Source organism: Eulemur rufifrons, chromosome 6 (assembly GCF_041146395.1).
Source record: "Eulemur rufifrons isolate Redbay chromosome 6, OSU_ERuf_1, whole genome shotgun sequence".
In the NCBI taxonomy this organism is placed as follows: Eukaryota; Metazoa; Chordata; class Mammalia; order Primates; family Lemuridae; genus Eulemur; species Eulemur rufifrons.
In genome coordinates, this window is record NC_090988.1 from 80180316 (window position 1) to 80198683 (window position 18368).

Genomic DNA, 18368 nt, shown 5'->3' on the forward strand with positions numbered 1-18368 from the left:
GATACCAGGTGGCAGAAATGGCAGCTGGGAGATGACTGCAGCCATCCAGACAAAAACTAAGGTAGAGACTCAGCTATTTTGTACCTAAGAGTTACCAAATAGAAATGAAAACATAGCTCCACAAAAAGGCTGTACATAAATGTTCATCATAGTTTTTTATTCACAATAGACAAAACCAGAAACAACCCAAATAAATGTCCATCAGAAGGAGAAGGAATAAAGAAATTACAGTTTATTCATATAATGGAATACTACTCAGCAGCGTGTTAAAAATGAACTACTGAGGCACGAAAGTGCACAGAGGAGTAGCACAGACACTATGCTGAGTGAAAGATGCTGGACACAGGAGGGAACATACTGTGTTCTTCCATTTATATGAACTTCTAGAACAGCCAAACTAATCTAAGATGAAAAATCAGAACAGTGGTTGCCTTGGGGGACAGGAGAGATTGACTGGGCAGGGACACAAAGAAACTGGGAGATAAAAATTTTCTAGACCATGATAGAAGCATGATTAAATGGATGTCTCTGTTTGTCAAATTTGTACAGCAAAGATTTGTGCTGTGCAAATTCTGTGTAAATGTTACCTTATTAGAAAATAATTATAAAATAAGAGTAATAATAATTGAGCAGAGAAGAAAGAATGGAATGATACTGGTAATTGTAGAAGCTGAGTGATGGGTACACAGAGCTTCATCTGGTATATAGAGGGCAGTTTTCAAAGGCAAATGTTGAAAATGATGTAAAGTTTCAGTGCCTATGCCTTTAACAAAAAAGAAATAGGTTTTGAGGGTGGGGGCACAGGTTGAGTGCGAGGATATGCTGATTCTGAAGTGCTGGAGGGATGAGCAGGAGATGCCCAGCAGGAAGATGGAAAGGAAGGAAGATGCCGCCATCTTGAATGTCCTGCTGGATTCGAGGGGGAAACTTCAATGGCTGCAATGAATTGTCCCAAGTCTTGTGCTTCACTAAGCTAACCACGAGTAGCAGGTGAGGCAAAAGTGCCCACAGTTATCTACACCGGATGTTTACAATGCACCAAGCCCTGTATCCTGCTGAGGCTACAGCCTAGTGGGAGAGACAGGCACATCAATATAAGTTCAATATAATGTGGTCAGTGTGAAGATAAAGGTATGCAAACATGCTATAAAGGCCCAGAGAGGGGGCTCTTGGCCTAGCCTAGCTAAATGAAAATGGGGCTATCCTTGAAGAAAAGCCCTGATATCAGGTGGAAACCACGGCTAGCTGGTGCTTCTGGAGTTTGAAGACTTCCTGGATGCCTAGGACACACCATGCTGTGAGCCTCATACTCATCACTTGGGCTAGAATTCATATAACCATAGACTTTGGGAATGGAATGAACCCTGAATTAGATTCAGAGGATGTTTATCAGGCACCTATGGTCAAAGATATTGTGCTAGGTACTATAGAGAGATTCAAAAGTGAGTAAACATACAGCCCTTACCTTTAAGGAGCTCCCACCTAGTAGTGGAGACAGAGGCAGCTATGCAGCTATACAGCTGTATATCACAGAGGCTAACATAAGAAAAGAATGATAACTTACTCTACACATAAAAAAATAATGCAAAGAAGGAAGAGATAACATACAACTAGCACATCACAGAACAGCCCGTTCATTTTACAAATCAGGAAAGAAAGTTTCAGAGAATTCATCTCACCTGTTCAAGATTGCATAGCTAGTCAACAGTTTCGATTGATTTCTGAGAATACTGAGCTATTTGATCCTAATTCTGGCATTCTGACCTAGGCTTCGTCTCCAAACCAGAGCTGATCTGTGGCAGCATTCCAACTTTTCCGTATTTACTGTAGTTAACACTTGCTCACCACCCACACACCTGCTTTTCCACCCCCCTTTGATATAAGAAACTCTGGCTACAAGGTACTCAGAATACATTGCTTCCCGAACGTGAGCCTAGTCCAAGACACTATAAAATTCAACCCTGGACAAATGGCACCACTGACTTGCTCCCACTGGAAGCCAATCTTGACATCAATTACACCCTTTAAATAATCTCTAATTTGTGATTAAATACTTTTTAAAAATACAATTACTTACAGGCCAGAGCTACAGAGGCCTTTGATTCATAATCGGCTGATTGTTTCTAGAAAATTAACCAAGGGAGCAGTAATACCTAGTTGGCGCTGCAAGACCCATTGCAAACCCACACCCTAATTCCTGCAGCTGCCCAGGGTAGAAGGACTTCTTCCCAAGAGGGCCCAGTCTTACCTCTCTAACCTCAGTTTTCCAAAATATAAATGGGTTGATGCCACTCCCTGGCTCAAAATCTCTCAAGACTCCCCATTATCCTCTGGATAATGTCCCAAATCTGTGGCTCCCTGTGAAGCTTTTCATGCTCTGGCCTCAACCTCCCATCGAGCCTCAAGGGACCTTGCTCCTTGTGCCCTAGTGATCTTTGCCCTTTGGATCACCAAATCACGGCAGCAAATTGCATTAGCATCCCTATTAGCAAATATTCATTCATCTATTCTTTCATTCATTCATTGATTCATTCAATAAATACTTCATGGGACTTTATTAGGTGTTGGCCCAAGTGTTAGGCACTAGGATTGAGTGATGAACTAGGGAGTCAAGGAATTTTAATTCTTAGAGGTAGACATGAATCAGATAATCCACACACCTACCAGGACTACAAATGTGGATGTACAAAGAGTCGAAGAAAGGACATTCCGGGCAGAGGCAACAGTAAGGACAAAGGTCCTGGAACTGACACAGATATTGCAGTGAAGGAGGAACAGAATGAGTTGAGGTTGGAGAAATAGCCAAGGACCAAATCACGCAGCATCATATAAGCCGTGATAAGGAGTTACAAATTTTTTCAGAAGGCAGGATTTTAAGTACTGGGAGTAACACAATAATCTCTGATGTTAAAGGATCATACTGTGGGCTGCTGGGTGGAGAAAGAATTAAAGGCAAACAAACCTGGGAACTGAGAAACCTGCTAGGAGACTACTGTGAAGGACCAGGCCAGTGGGGTGACCAATTAGCCTGATTTGCCTGCAATGGAGGGGTCTCCTGAAGGCAGAACTTGCAGTACGAAAACCTGGAAAGCCCCAGGCAATCAGAATAAGTTAGTCACCCTCCAGGAAAGACATGATGATGTCTTGAATTGTAGGATGACACTAAATGGAAGGATGTGGATGGTCTAGAGGTAGACGACCAGTTGATGGACTGGACCAGAGGGGAAGAGAAAAAAGGGGGCTCTTAGCTTCTGGCTTTTGTAACCAGTTAGCAGAGCCTTCTATGGAGAAAGAAAAGATTAGTTCCCATTTCTGTCTGCTTCAGGGCTTTTTGAGCAGAAAGCAAGCTCACCTAGAACAGAGTGAAAGAAGCCAGCTGCTCACTGTATAGCAAATCCCAGGACTTTAGGCGAATAATTGATGTCTTGCACTCAGGCCAAAGGCATGGTTAGCTAGGAGTTAACTTTGTGTCTTGTTTTCAAGGAGGTCAAAGCAATATATAAATTTTATGATGCTCTTCATGAAATCCCCATATGGCACCAAGTGACCAACTGAGAGACAGACAAGGAGACAGAGGGAGATTAGATTATCATGATTATTGTTGATAAAGCCAATACCTTCAGGTGCTCCCTGGATAAGTAAAAGCGGATGAGAATGCATCTTGCAGAGAGTGGATTACCCCCAATGACAGGGCTGCATGGTACAAGGAGCACAAACTGTGTGCTCCTGTCCTGCCTCAGCCACTTACCTGCTGCATGACCTTGGGCAAGTTACCTAACCCCACAAGCCTCCATTTCCTTACCTGAAAATGACAGTAATAATTACCTACCTTGCAGGGTTCTGATGAAAAATGAGATGTTATGCTTGCTGCATAATATAGGCTTTCAATAATGGGACCTCGCATTGTTTCGACTTATATTCTTCTCAGTATGGTATTTAAGCTTTTTCTAACATACTGTAGGGGGAAAAGGCAAATCAGTGTGTTGCCTCTGATCTACTTTCAGGAAGACCATCCCTGCATTGCCTCCCAGAGTGGCGATATGGCAGAGTGGATGGAAGCTCAGTTCAGAGGACATACATACCGCCTGCGTCTGAATCTCAGCGCTGTCATTTGTTAGCGGTGTGATCTAGAATAATTTACCTGACTCCTCTGTGCCCCACTCTTCTCATCTGTAAAAGAAGGATAATTTCCAATGTGTCTACCTTACAGAACTTTTGTGAGTATTAAATGAGATTATCCAGAGTTGGGTGCGGTGGCTCGAGCCGGTAGCCCCAGCTACTCAACAGGCTGAGGAGGGAGGATTGCTTGAGGCCAGGAGTTTGAGACCAGTCTGGGCAACATAACAAGATCCTTGTCTCTAAAAAACAAAAATTAAAAATTAAATTAAATTAAATTTTTAAAAATAAAAATACATGACATAACTCATGCTCAGTGCTTTACATGGGTTCCAGCACACAGAGAGAATGAAATAAATATTATCTACTATTTGCTATTATTAATTAATAGTGGAAAAAGGTTGCTACTGGCTCTTCTTACTCTCCATTCACTTTTACTCATGACTAATATTATATACGTGTGTATCAAGGGGGTTCTCACCTTGTACAGAGATTGGGTTCCAAAGGTGGTGTATAAGATAGAAATCACAGGTATTCAAAATTTTCCCTGAAAATACCTTCCAAACCCCCCAAAATACTCTGTACTTGGTTTTGTGTTTACAACTATGTAAATTGCTATGTATGTATGAATTTATAATGCATTCAGAAATTTACAATGCATAATAAAATTATATAGGCAAAATTTACTTATATAATATCTTATAGTATTTTAATATTTTTGGCACACATGAGTAGCTGAATTTCCATCGGTTAAATGCATGTGTGATGTGATACTATTGTGATTACCAAGGTCAGAGTTTCTGTGCAAAGCTCGTACTTTTCTATAGCTAAAAAGACAACAGATGTAACATTAAGGGGCCAAGAGATGTAGTATTTCTTAATGACACAGAGTTACAGTTAAAAGTATAAATAAGCAAATAATCTGTTCATCTGGGTAAATACAAATAAATAGCCATATCCATCATCATTGATTAACATGCATTGACTATAATAAATCAGCATATGATACATCCTGGACACCATGCTAAGTGCATTCCATGGATTTGGGAGAAGCAGCGTAGCCCTGTGGCTAATTCTCTGGAACCAACTGCATGGGTTCCAATCCTGGCTCCACTTTTACTAGCTGTGTGACCTTGAACAAGTACTTGTCCCATCTGAACCTCAAATTTCTCATCTGCAATACAGGGATAATAACAGCACTTGAGTCCTTAGGTTATTATGAGAATTAGGAATAAATACAAAGTGCCTAGAATAATGTTTTGCCTAGAGGAGGCACTCAAATGTTAGCTTTTGTTGTTATTATTTCATCTGTGCATCAAACCTAAGCAGTAGGAACTTTTTTTTTTCACTATTTTACAGAAAAGGGTCTTAGGATAGAAAGTTCATATAATAATGGTTAGTTAGTGTTTTACCACAAACCTGGGACATCATTGATGCTTCACCTAAGTTCTGTCACTTCATCCCTCACTTAATCCTTACAGCAACCCCATGAGGTCTGTGCCGCATCAATCCCATTTTTCCAATAAAGACACCAACGCTCACAGGCGTCACCAATGAAGTCTGAGGACCTAGTTTGAAGAGGAACATGCTTGAATCTCTAAACAAGCAGCCAGAAGTAGTGATTATTCCTTTTCAGTGTATCTACATTCTGGGTCAAAAGGGATCCTCTTCCTTGAAATTTGTTCTGTCTCCTTAACTCTGTTGTTCTTTGCCTGACTGTTACATACGAAGAGTGAGGGAAATGGGGGTTTATCGAGGGCCTCCCCTGCTGGTGGCTGGGTGGCTCTGACGGAAGCTCTGCTCCCTGTCCTAGACCTGCAGTAGTACGTTAGGAGGCCAAGAGAGAACAACAGTTTCCCATATAGTGCTTGACCACACGCATCATCCCTTCAGCCGCCTGCTGGGAGAGGTTTCCCTCGTATCCTATCTCAGCCCCAAGACGTCGACCGTATGAGCGCTTCCCAACAGCTAATTGGTCCAACTGGCCCTGACTAGCTCTCCCACCAAGAGGAGGCTGTCTTTGGAGATAGGACATCTTCAACTGGGGAACTCACAGAAAAAGCACGACTCGTTGGAACTTGTGGCGGAAGCTTGAATCATTTAATTTTTCTCCTTCTGCAGAAGGATTTTTGTTTTAACTCCTTCAGGTTAAACTGGTTGATCTGAGTTGTCCTGATTTGTATCTATTCCTCAAAGTTATTGACTGACAAACAAGTCGGGGCAGCAGTACAGGCTTCCGGTCAACCTGGCAATGTCGGGAAAATATCTGAGTTTTTACATAAATGGTATTAGGATTTTCCCCAAATCTATGTACTGTGGTCTGTAGAGCACCAAACAAGAAGCCCCGAGAGTCCAGCCAAACTCTTGGTTTGCCTTGAAAAGTCGTGTGACCTTGACTGGACCATTCATCACCACCAGCTTCAGTTTGGACTTTCCCATTAGAGCCAACCAGCCATCGGGTCACATCCAAGACTAGCATTCTGTGACCCTTGGATGTGATTTCCAGAAATGTCCTGGTCCCCTGAAAACTCCCACCCATATGGCTTGACTTTGTATGTTACTGACAGAAGGACACTGTTGACTCCAGCAGATAGAAAGAGAAATGTGGAAAGTGCTCTTAAACTAGCAAAATGACAAATAAACTCATTTGGTAAGCAAGATTTTTTTTTCCTACACTGGGTTCTATGATGGCTTTATTTTTTCCCCCCAGTTGTTCTAGTATTACCCTTGTGTCCAAACAAGTAGAAGGGCAGAGGCATTTTTTTTTTAAACATAGGCAACCCAACACACCACTTGGTCCCAACAAAGACTTGCACTTTCGTGCGACCAAGAAGTGTGAGAATAGCCAGGCAGCCAAGCCATTAGGTTCCTCTTCCTCACCTCCTTCTGCTCTTCCAAATCTAATCAGTAACCACAGCGGCGTGGCAGGAGGTATTTTGATACCAGGATTCCAAGAACTGTACCAAGCTTCTATCAGAACTGTTCAGGTTTTCAGAGCCAAACCAACAGGAAATGACTTTTTCTATTCCCAATTCATCAAAAGGATAAAAGAAAAATTGCCAAACCTGACTTGCCATGTGACCACAGTGATGCCAAAAAGAAGGGGCATGACTGAAAAAGGAAGTCAATAAACTTGAAGCCACCATCCCCACCCCCTGCCCCACTCACACACACACACACACACACACACACCCCTCCCTCCACCTGTTTCCCCACTTGAGTCAATGAACAGTTACATCAGTATTAATCTCTGCAAGGATCAAACTTAAAACATCTAGAACTCTTAGACTTTCCTCCATATGAGACCCTAAGCATAGGTGATAACTCGATTTGTTGCCATTGGACTCTGGAAAAGGACTCTTCTCTCTGAATTTCTGCCAAAGAAAACAACAAATCTCTCTTTCTCAACTCTTTTAATCTCATGCCAAATAAAACTGTAACTCTTTTCCCCAAACTTTAAACTCCAGTGTCAAACCTGTTTGTGACGATGATGTTAATAACAGTTTGGAAATTTGAATTTCAAATGAGTTATTCATCAAGCAGTAGAAACAAAACTTGATAAATTGGGTGTGCTTCTTCTAGATGATGTTAGGTATCTCAGCCCCTGGGATTTTATGGTCTAAACTATATAGGGTACATCAATTATGTGAAATTCAGATTATAACCATTAATTTTCCATTGCTTTCTTCTCCACATAAATATAGGAGTTTTTTTTTTAAAAATTAAAACAGCTACGGCTGGCTGCAAGTAAATGTTAACAGAAGCATCATTAAAAATTATGCCTGGGATGTCAATTTTTTATAAGAAATATTAACTTGGGGACTGGAGGCAGTGTTGTGTGGTTGAAAGACTAGAATGTTCATAACCTTGGTGCCAGGGCCAGCTCTACAAAAATCAGTTGTGTGACCTCAGCTAAAATATAACTTCTTTGGGCTTTCTTTGCCCTTTGCTCTTTTGTAAATAAAAGATTTGGGCCAGATATTTTCCAAGTTTATTTTAAAAATCTAAGTTTCGATAACTCTATTTTAATTATAATTGGTGCTTTCCTCATTGCCTTTTACTGTCAGTAATTGTTACTTAAGCTAACCCTGACCTTACCCCAGACGTGGATTAAAATTTGTTTTTGCTAAGACATCCTTTGGTATACAACATCAACGAGATAAAACTTTGAGACTTTATGACAACTTAGTATCAAAAGCCCTTTCCAGTGACATCGCCTCAAGATCTGATAGTGCCTGACAGCTTTTGGTTAGGGTACTTATGTTTAAGCAATCGTCCCTGCACCTTCTCTCCTTCCTGGGTTTTAGGTTCTTTCTGTCCCCTCCTCCTCCCCTTCTGTGCAAGGCAGCAAGATGGAGAAACTAGCAAACCCCACACAGATACAGAGAGAACAATAGACACATGGTGGGTATTGATCTACACTGCCAAGCCCAGCAACAACATATTCCAATCACAAGTGGTAATTTTCTACTCCTTTTTAATAAAGAAATATTGTCAACTTTCCAACATCTTAAACTGGGAGCTGCTGGCCAGGTATTAAGTGAAGCTAATGTAACTGGTGTGCCTCTTCCAGAGGTCCCCAACCTTTTTGGCACCAGGGAGGAAGACGACAATTTTTCCACAGGATGGGGGCGGAACTCAGGCCATCATGTGAGCGATGGGGAAGGGGCAGTGGTAAATACAGATGAAGCTTCTCCCGCTCCCCCGCCGCTCACCTCCTGCTGTGCCACCCACCCTTCCTAAGTTTCAAGGAAGACGATTTTTCCACAGGCGGAGTTGGGGGGATGCGGGAGAAGGGGTTCAGAGTGGGCAGTGGAGCTCTGCCTTCCTGTCACTAACAGGGCTGCCCAGGGGTTGGGGACCACAGTCTTAGCGTATACTTTTTAATCTGCAGGCTTTAAGATCCTTATGAATAAGAGAATATTTCTCAGAAACTACTCTCAGAAGGAAATTGCCCTTTCTATGGCAATGCATTTTAATATGGTCAATAATCTTTTTTTATAATTTTAAAGTAATTCATGTGCATTATAGAAAATTTGAAAAGTACAGAAAAATATGAAGAAAATTAAAATTACATGTACCCAGAATTCTGGTTTGTTTTCCTTAACTTGGTGTGAGTACATACACATATGTGCATATGTTATATATTTACATTTTTAAAGCGTTGAGGTCATGTTGGGGGCATAGTTATCAGGGATTCAATAATGACACATCCATCCATCTCTTTTGGAGCATCACATAAAGTAAGGTTTTTGCTTACACAGTAGACAGAGAAGGTAAGGAGTGTTGTCCAGAGTTAGCTGACACTGGGGAATGTCCTTGTGCCAGTACTTTCCTAATCTCATGGATGTCTCTACAGCAGCTAATGGGATTATAATGACCAGGCATCATAATCGTCCATGCTTCCAGGACAGATATGATGCCACCTAGACCCCTTCAAAGACATGTTCCTGAAAAAAGACTACATTTATGTTTGCTTAATCCAACACTCCTTCTCCAAGTGCTTTCGTCGTATCTTTGCTGATACAGGTGCTTGAAACCTTTGGTGTTAGAACATCTCATGTTTAGCCAGTCAAAAAGATTTTTCCAATCCTTATACTGAATGTATATTCAAAATTATATGGGAACCCAGACCACATGGAATAGTGATTAATCCCAGCTTTGAAGCAGCAGGGGTAGGGAAGGTCTATGTCTTCACTGAATTGCCATTTCCTGGTTCCTTATTATAAACTGCCAGGGAACATGCTCTGTGCCCAGTCAGTGTTGGCATCTTCATGAGCACTCAGAACTGCACCTTAAAAAAGATGACTGAATTGATGTATTTTGGTGACATATATCCCCAAGAAAAGAACTTCTAACTTTTATTACCAAATATCCCTCAGCCATTGTTTTGTTCCATCTCTGGAACCAGCCTCAAGGCAGATCAAAGTAACAATATAACATGAGGTAGATGAAGAAGCTGGAGATAAAATGATTTGCCCTCGGGTCACAGCAGGAGCCTAAGGTTAGAGGTAGAATTTGGGGGTCAGTAATTGAACTCAACTAGTCATCAAGTTCCTTGTTCCTTTGAATGCTTTAGAACCATCCTGAAGAATTGTGCTCCTTTCTCTCTTTCGTTTATGCAACTTTTGAACTTGGTTATTTCATTAATTTCAGAAACATTTTTTGAGGACCTAATGTAAGCACAGCATATGGAAAGTAGTTTACATAGTACACAGCTTTGGGCGTATATGTTATATAAGTTGGGCACAACCGAATTGAAACCTCAGCTCTGCTTCTTACTAATTCATTACTTTAGGCAAGAGAATTGGCCTCTCTGTGCCTCAGTTTTAGTTTTTTCATCTGAAAAATGAGAATAACAATATTATCTATTTCTCAGGCTTGTCGTAGGTAACCTATTGAGACTATCATTATTTTTATTACTGTAATATGTGTTAGACCCCACGAATGACATAAAAACATTCAACTATTTAATATCAATCCCAGGGGAATAGACACTCTATGAACTGAAAGAAATTAAAGACCAAATGAGGCAGTATGTGCTGTATAAATTCAGAGAGGGGAAAGTCAGTGAGGGATAGGGTGATCAAAAAAAATAGGTTTCATGGAGAAGAAAGGGCTTCAGTTTTGTTATATCAAAGAACACACCATGAGCACAAGCATGGAGACTTAGTTGAGAAAAATATGCTTGGAGTATGTGAGAGGGCATGGAGTGAGGAATACCTTTGAAGCCAAGCTGGGGAGGGATTAACTATGCAACCAGTATTTATTTAGTGAATATTAAGTTTCCAGGCATTTTTGCCTTGATGATGCAATCATAAGCAAGGCATGGTCCATTCCTGTTTATAGTCTTGTAGAAATAAACAAAGATTGGCCAAATGAGAAAAGCAAAAGTTATTTATTCTAAGCTCACAAGGGAATCAGCCACTGTCATTTGCATTTTGGCAGAAACACAAAGGCAAGCAGAGGAGCAGGAAAGTTTTATAGGGAAAAAAAATGAAAGGCTTCAGGTATGCCCTGACTGGAGGCTGTTGACATGGGAATCTGTAGGGAAGAGAACGAGAAGTGGGCGTCCTATGTGATTGGTTAGGGGGCACATTTGGTTTTTTTCTGGCTGGTCCCAATTTGAAAGGGGGAACAAAAATTAGGGAATCTGTCATTTATCAATCAAGTCCTGGCCAATTGGGGTCAATTGTTAGCTTCCTGGGTTGTTCCTAGAGATAGCAATCTAGCTTACTGCAAGTCTGACTTACAGCAGGTTGGCTGCCTGGATTGTTTATTGCAGATAAGGGGGCTGGTTTGCTGGGCAGGTTGCTGCAGGTTGTGAGTCAGAGTTCTATTTTTATACATGGTCTGGCCACTGCCCATTTGTATACTCAATTTCTCAGTCTAGTGGAGAAGAAGACTAAACACGTTGTGGGGGATGGGAGCAAAGCAAAAGAGATTACAGCCTTACAGGGCCAATGAGAGTTGGGCTGGGAAAATCTACTTTGAATAAAGCAGTTGGAAGTCCTCTCTGAGGAGGTGACAGCCATGCAGAGACCCTAAAGGTGAGAAGGAGATAGCCATTTGAGGAGGAGAGGGAAGAACATTTCAGGCCAAAGGGCAGAGAAGTACTCTGAGCCATAAAAAGCATGGCAGGTCCAAAGAAATGACAGGTCAGTGTAACTGGACAGGAGTAAGCAAGGAGAGGGGGTGTGACATGAGGTTTGAGAAGTAGTTAAGATTCAAGTCAGACAGAACTTTGGAGAAAAGATTCCATGGAAGCAAGGAGCTTAAGCAAAGAGAATATTCAGGAATCTTGTTGAAGTCCAGGTGAAAGATGGTGGTAGTGACCTGGATTAAGGTCATGGTCAGTTCCTTGAGACATCTTGAAGAAAGGACAAAGAGCGCCTGCTGATGGCCTGAGTATGGAGGAATGGGGAATGGGGATAAACGGAGGAAACAAAGATAATTCCAAAGTTATTGGCTTGAGCAACCGAGTAAATGACTGTGGCATTTACTGAGATGGGAATACTAGACAGAGAGGAAAATAGGCTATTGGGGGAGAGGGAAATTAAGTTTATCTTAGATATTAAGAAGAGGATTAGTGTAACAAAAGCCATCTGGAGACAAGAGGCAGGATACATTCAAAAACCAGAGACTTATAAGTGCCGGAAGATTGGAAGTAGATAAAGGAAGAAAAAAAAAAAAACCAGAGACCTCTGGAATGAGCCCATGTTGACAGTTCACACTTTATTTAATTGACAAAACAGACACTCAAATAAAGAACAGGCAAGAAACATTAAGAGCTACAGAAGTGAAAGCTGGAGATGAACTTTAGTTGGAAATTCCTGGCCCCAAAGTTACTGGTTGGTTCAGTTTTAAAAAAATGACAACAAAAAAGTAGAATTGCTTGACATTGTGTGGCCCAATTACCTGGTCTATTGGCTGCACTTGAAGTGTCTCTTGGTGATACAGTCATGCAAGGCATTTTCCATTCCTGCTTACAGTCTAGTGGAAATTAAGAAAAGTGTCAGTTTCAGGTCAGCTACTAGTCATTTAAGAGTGAAAACTGTCTGTCAGCTGGTGACCTTGATTTCTATTTCATGGAGTAAACAAAAACAATCAGAAGAGAACTTCCAGATTCCCACAACAACATCTACTAACTGTTGTGCCCTCCCTGTCATTACAACTGGAGAATTGTCCATGCTCCAATCTGAAGGCAATACCTCCACTCTAGATCCCATCCTTTCTCACCAATTCAGGGACATTTTTCCAGTAATTCTCTTCTCTCATTATTGGATAATTTCCACCAACAATCAAACTCCCTGTTCTTGCTTCCATTATAAAAAAAAAAATTGCAAAAACAAATTTGTTAACTACTTCACTCTGCCGTGACTTCCCCCACCAGCAAATATCTCATTTCATGGCTCTCATTTTCAGCAAACTCCTTGAGAGAATTGTCTCTTGGATGTCTACAAATTCTCTCCTACCATTTTCTTTAATTTTCCTTTGCTCAGGTATATGGAGGTATAATTAATGTACAGTAAAATTCACCCTTTTAAAATACACATTTCTATACATTTTGAAAATGTATTGGACATGTAGCCACCACTACAATCAAAATATAATACATACTCATCACCTCAAAAAGCAACCTTGGACTTACATACCAAAAGTCTGAGTTTTCAAGCTTTTTACTCAGCCCACCAAGTGACAACCAGGAAAAAAATAATGACAATATGTCACTTGCTCTTTTCTGCCATAGTGAAGAAATTCACTTGTGTTCTGCCAGCCTTCTTTCAGTTATATTTTCATTTCTTAAGAGCTAACATAGTAGGGATCAGAGTATAGGAAAGGGAAATAACTTGGTCTCTGCTTGGTACTTTAATCCAAAGACAGAAGAAGTGGATATGTCCCTGAGAAGCCTGTTTCATTTTGGAAATGATTCAACTTTGTTTTAGGGAAAATCTAAAGTTCATTAACAAATTTAGAAATGAACAAGGAAGACAAAATTTAAATGGCAGTTGTTGCCCTGAATCCTATTCAGAGCACCATTTTGACAGCATGACTAATCCCTGATTCTTCCCCATTCGGTAGAGGATCATCTATAACACTGAAGAGATAATTTTGAACGCAAGTCTATTTAGGCAATATATAGCAATGGAACTAAAAACCCATTTACTATCCAGTTACCATGTTTAGGGGCATACTAAGTATAGCTCTAGACCCTGTCCGGCAGGGAAATTTGAGAAAACTCTAGTCCCTTCTGTTAACAGTTGCCTATGAATGTTATCATGAAGGGGAAAGGTTTGTTTTTAAGGCCATTTCCTCATTAAGTAAACTGGACCACACCTGTGGGGTCAAAATATGGAAGGATCAAAGCACCAAGGCTAAAGACAAGCCAGTTGTGACACCTGCTATATAAACAAAGAGAGCAATATAGTGCTCCCTTGTCATATCTTTCTACACAGCACTGGTTCCAATCCACCCAGTGATCCCAGCCCTTGATTTCCCCAAAGTCAGTATTCCGATTGGTATACCCAGGTCGTTATTGGATTCAGCTTTCTGGGTCCCTTAATTTGCTGTGTATGTACTCTATACTAAATGTGATTAATTGCAAAAAACAATCTCTTCAAGAAAGCTTCATAACAAAATACCAGATTCCCTATTAACAAGAAAAGGGGATCAGGTTTAACAGTCAAAATAGAAGACGAGAAGTCTGTCAGAACATATATAGATGGCACCAGACAGCTCTGATCTCAGCCCCCTGTGTTGAACGGAAGTCCCTGGCAAAGCCCCAAGGAGTAAGAGCTGTAAATACCAGTCACATGGGAAACAAGAATGTTCCTTTCCCATTTAGTCATCCTCTGATCTCTCAGCAGACCTTTCATCTGTAGCCACTTTCCAATTTGTGCGTTTGTTCTCTCCTGTATTTCATTGTTATTAATAGCTATAGGGATATGGACTTTTTTATCTCTCTTTTTCCTTTTGGTTTTCTTAGTGTCTCTTTCCTCCCTTTCCTCAGAACTGCTGGATGCTGAATCATCTGACTGGGAAGTGTCACTTTCTGCCTCTAAGAATAAAGCAAATTTTTTGAGAGACTTTTTCCTGGATTTTTTCTTGTGCTTATGTGGTTGTTTCCTTTTCCTGGTACTAGAAGCCCCAGTTTCATCTGAGAATTTGCTTGAAGAATCTGCCGTTCCTTTGGGTAGATGCCCAATAATAGGATTGCTGGATCGAATGGTAGGTCTATTTGAATCTGTTTAAGGTATCTCCATAATGCTTTCCACAGGGGTTGCACTAGTTTGCAGTTCCACCAGTAGTGTATGAGTGTTCCTGTAAGTCATTCTATGACAAAGACACCTGTACCCGAATGTTTATAGCGGCACAATTCACAATCGCAAAGATGTGGAAACAACCCAAATGCCCATCAATTCATGAATGGATTAGTAAATTGTGTATGTATACCAGGTATATGTATACCATGGAGTATTACTCAGCTATAAGAAATAACGGTGATACGACATCTCTATGGTTCTCCTGGAGAGAGTTGGAACCCATTCTATTAAGTGAAGTATCCCAAGAATGGAAAAACAAGCATCACATGTACTCACCAGAAAATTGGATTCCCTGATCATCACCTAAATGCACATTTGGGAATGATACCAATTGGATATCAGACTGAGGTGGGGGTGGGGGGAGGGGATGGGTGTATACCTACATGATGAGTGCAATGCGCACTGTCTGGGGAATGCGCACGCCTGGAGCTCTGACTTGGAGGGACAGGCGGTACATGGGCAACGTATGTAACCTGAACTTTTGTACCCCCATAATAAGCTGGAAAAAAAAAAAAAAAGAATCTGCTGTTATATCCATGGTTTTCTTTTTGCTTTTCTTCTGTGTGGTTTTTTTTTTTTTTTTTTTTGGTTTGGTGTTGTTTTTTTTCTTTTTTTTTTTTTTTGTCATGCCTTTTCGTATGCTTTTTTAAAATGGGATTTCTTTGACTTCTTGTGTTTGTGGGATTCGTGGGTAGGTGATTTTAACTGGGGAGATTTTTTTCCATTGGTAAAATCTTTCTGATCACTGCTGTCTGTTTCAAATTCTTCAGAGTATAACCCTTTATAACCACTGTGACCCCCGTCTGTCTGGCACATTAGCTTCATAATCATTTAACTCCTTTTTTTATTTCTTTTTTTGAGACAGAGTCTCACTCTGTTGCCCAGGCTAGAGTGAGTGTGCCGTGGCATCAGCTTAGCTCACAGCAACCTCAAACTCCTGGCCTCAAGCAATCCTCCTGTCTCAGCCTCTCGAGTAGCTGAGACTACAGGCATGTGTCACCATGCCTGGCTAATATTTTCTATATATTTTCAGTTGTCCAGATAATTTATTTCTATTTTTAGTAGAGACAGAGTCTCGCTCTTGCTCAGGCTGGTCTCGAACTCCTGAGCTCAAATGATCCACCCACCTCAGCCTCCCAGAGTGCTAGGATTATAGGCATGAGCCGCCGCGCCTGGCCTCATTTAACTTCTTTTTCCAGGAATTAGCCTTAAGAAAATCAACTTCCAGTGTCCCAGAAATGTCATTCTTTGGCCTCCTATGATTTCCTTGGCTGCCTTCATCAAAACCATCACGACACATCCGCTTCAACTGCTGGGTATCATTTTCCTTTCAGTCCCACGGTAAGCGTCTTCCACCTGTTTCTCCAGTTCTCTTATTCTCCACATATCTGATTCCTCCTGAATCTTACTGTGAGCATCTGTGTGCCGGATGACATTCCCCAGGAGGACATTCCCCAGTGGGACCTGGGACATTCTTCAATCGTGTGATGCAGCCTCACATGGTGTGTGGAGGAGGGAGTCTGGGAGAATAAGCAAAGAGCTGGTTTAGATGGTGTATTTTCTCTTAAGAGATCTATGGTAGTTCATATTATTTGAAGAATTTGTTCATTTCATCTAATTTCTCAAATATATTGGCACCAATGAGTTCATAATATTACCTTATTATCCTATTAATGTCTTTAGGATATGGTTGTGATATCCTCTCTTTCATTTCTCTCCCCCTGCCCCCCGTTTATTAATTTTTACTGACATTTTGAAAGAACCAACTTTTGGTTTCATTGGTTTTCCTCTACCTTTTTTTGTTTTCAATTTCATTGATTTCTGCTTTTCACTTTTTTCTTTCTTTCCTTTTATCTGCATTTGGTTTAATTTGCTCTTTCTCTACTTACTTGTAACAACAATTGGAAACATTTTTTCCTTGTGTAAGCATTTGATGTTATAAATTTCTCATTGAGCATTGCTTTAGCTTCATATTACAGATTTATATATATATATTATTTTTTAGTTTCTTCCATTCAAAACATGTTCTAATTTCTCTTGTGATTATTTTAATTCAACCCATAAGTATTTTAGAAGTGTGTTATTAATATTTAATTTACAAATGTTAGGAGACTTTCTGGATATCACTCTGTTAATGACTTCTAGCATAATTCCATTATGGTTAAAGAATACATTTTGTGAAATTTCAGTGTTTTTACATTTGTCATGATTTCTTTCATACTCCGGAATATGAATTATTGGTGAATATTCTATGTATATTTGAAAGAATGTATATTCCACTGTTGTTTAGGGGAATGTTCCATAAATGTTTATTTAATCAATTTGTTGTTCAACTCTTTGATATCTTTGCTGATATTTTTGTCTGCTTGTTCTATCAATTGCTGTGAGAGGGATGTTGAAGTACCCAAATATAATTGTATATTTGTCTATTTTTCCTTTAGGTTCTATTATTTTTTCTCCATGTATTTTGAAGCTCTACTATTAGATATGTAAACATTTAGGATTTTATGTCTTCTTGATTACTTTGTCATTACGTAACATCCCTTTTTATCTCTATAATATTCCCTATTCCAAAATCTACTTTGTCTAATATTTATCTGTGCCCTTTAGCTTTCTTTTCATTAGTGTTTGCATAATATATTTTTTACCATTCCTTTGTTTTTATATGTAAAGTCAGACTCTTATCAATAATATATAGTTGAGTCTTTCTTTTCTACCCAATCTGATGACTCTGCTTATTAATTGTAGTATTTAGGTTATTTACATTTAATGTAATCTTTCCATGTGATTGGACTAAAATCTACCATCTTGCTGTTTTGTTTTCTATTTGTGACATCTGTTCTTTCTTTCTTTTTTCTGCCTTCTTTAAGACTGTTTTCCATGATTCTGTTTTCTCTCTTTTATTGACATATTAGTTATACCTCTATTTCATGTAAAAAAAAAATGTGGTTTCTCCAGTTATTTTACAGCCTCTGTCTGAGAGTTGCAACATCTGGGTGAGGTTCAATTTATTGTTATCATTTGACAATGAGTCATCTTATTCTTGATTTTTGATTGAATGCTGGGCATTGTATGTTGCAAAAGAATAGATACTAAGGTGATTAGTATTTGCACCTAAAAATGGACACTCCTTTTCTGTCACTTAATGTAGGGAGGTTGAGCTGAGGTCAATATTGTCAGTAATTAATTAACCATGCAGTCCAGAAGACAGTGGGATGACATTTCCAGTATTAAAAGGAAAAAAATTGCTAACCCGAAAGTCTATGTCTAGAAAAACTCTCCTTCAAAAATGAAGGAGATCCCAGATAAGCAAAAACTGAGGGATTTCATCATCACTAGACCAGACTTCCAAGAAATGCTCAAGGGAGTCCTACATCTAGAAGCAAAAAGATGTTAATCACTGTCATGAAAACACATGAAAGTACAAAA

At 39.9% G+C, this 18368-nt stretch overlaps 1 pseudogene; it reads right to left on the reverse strand.

Moving 5' to 3' along the window:
* Positions 1-14457: 14457 nt before the first annotated feature.
* Positions 14458-16412, reverse strand: LOC138384333 (uncharacterized protein NKAPD1-like; annotated as a pseudogene).
* Positions 16413-18368: the final 1956 nt, after the last annotated feature.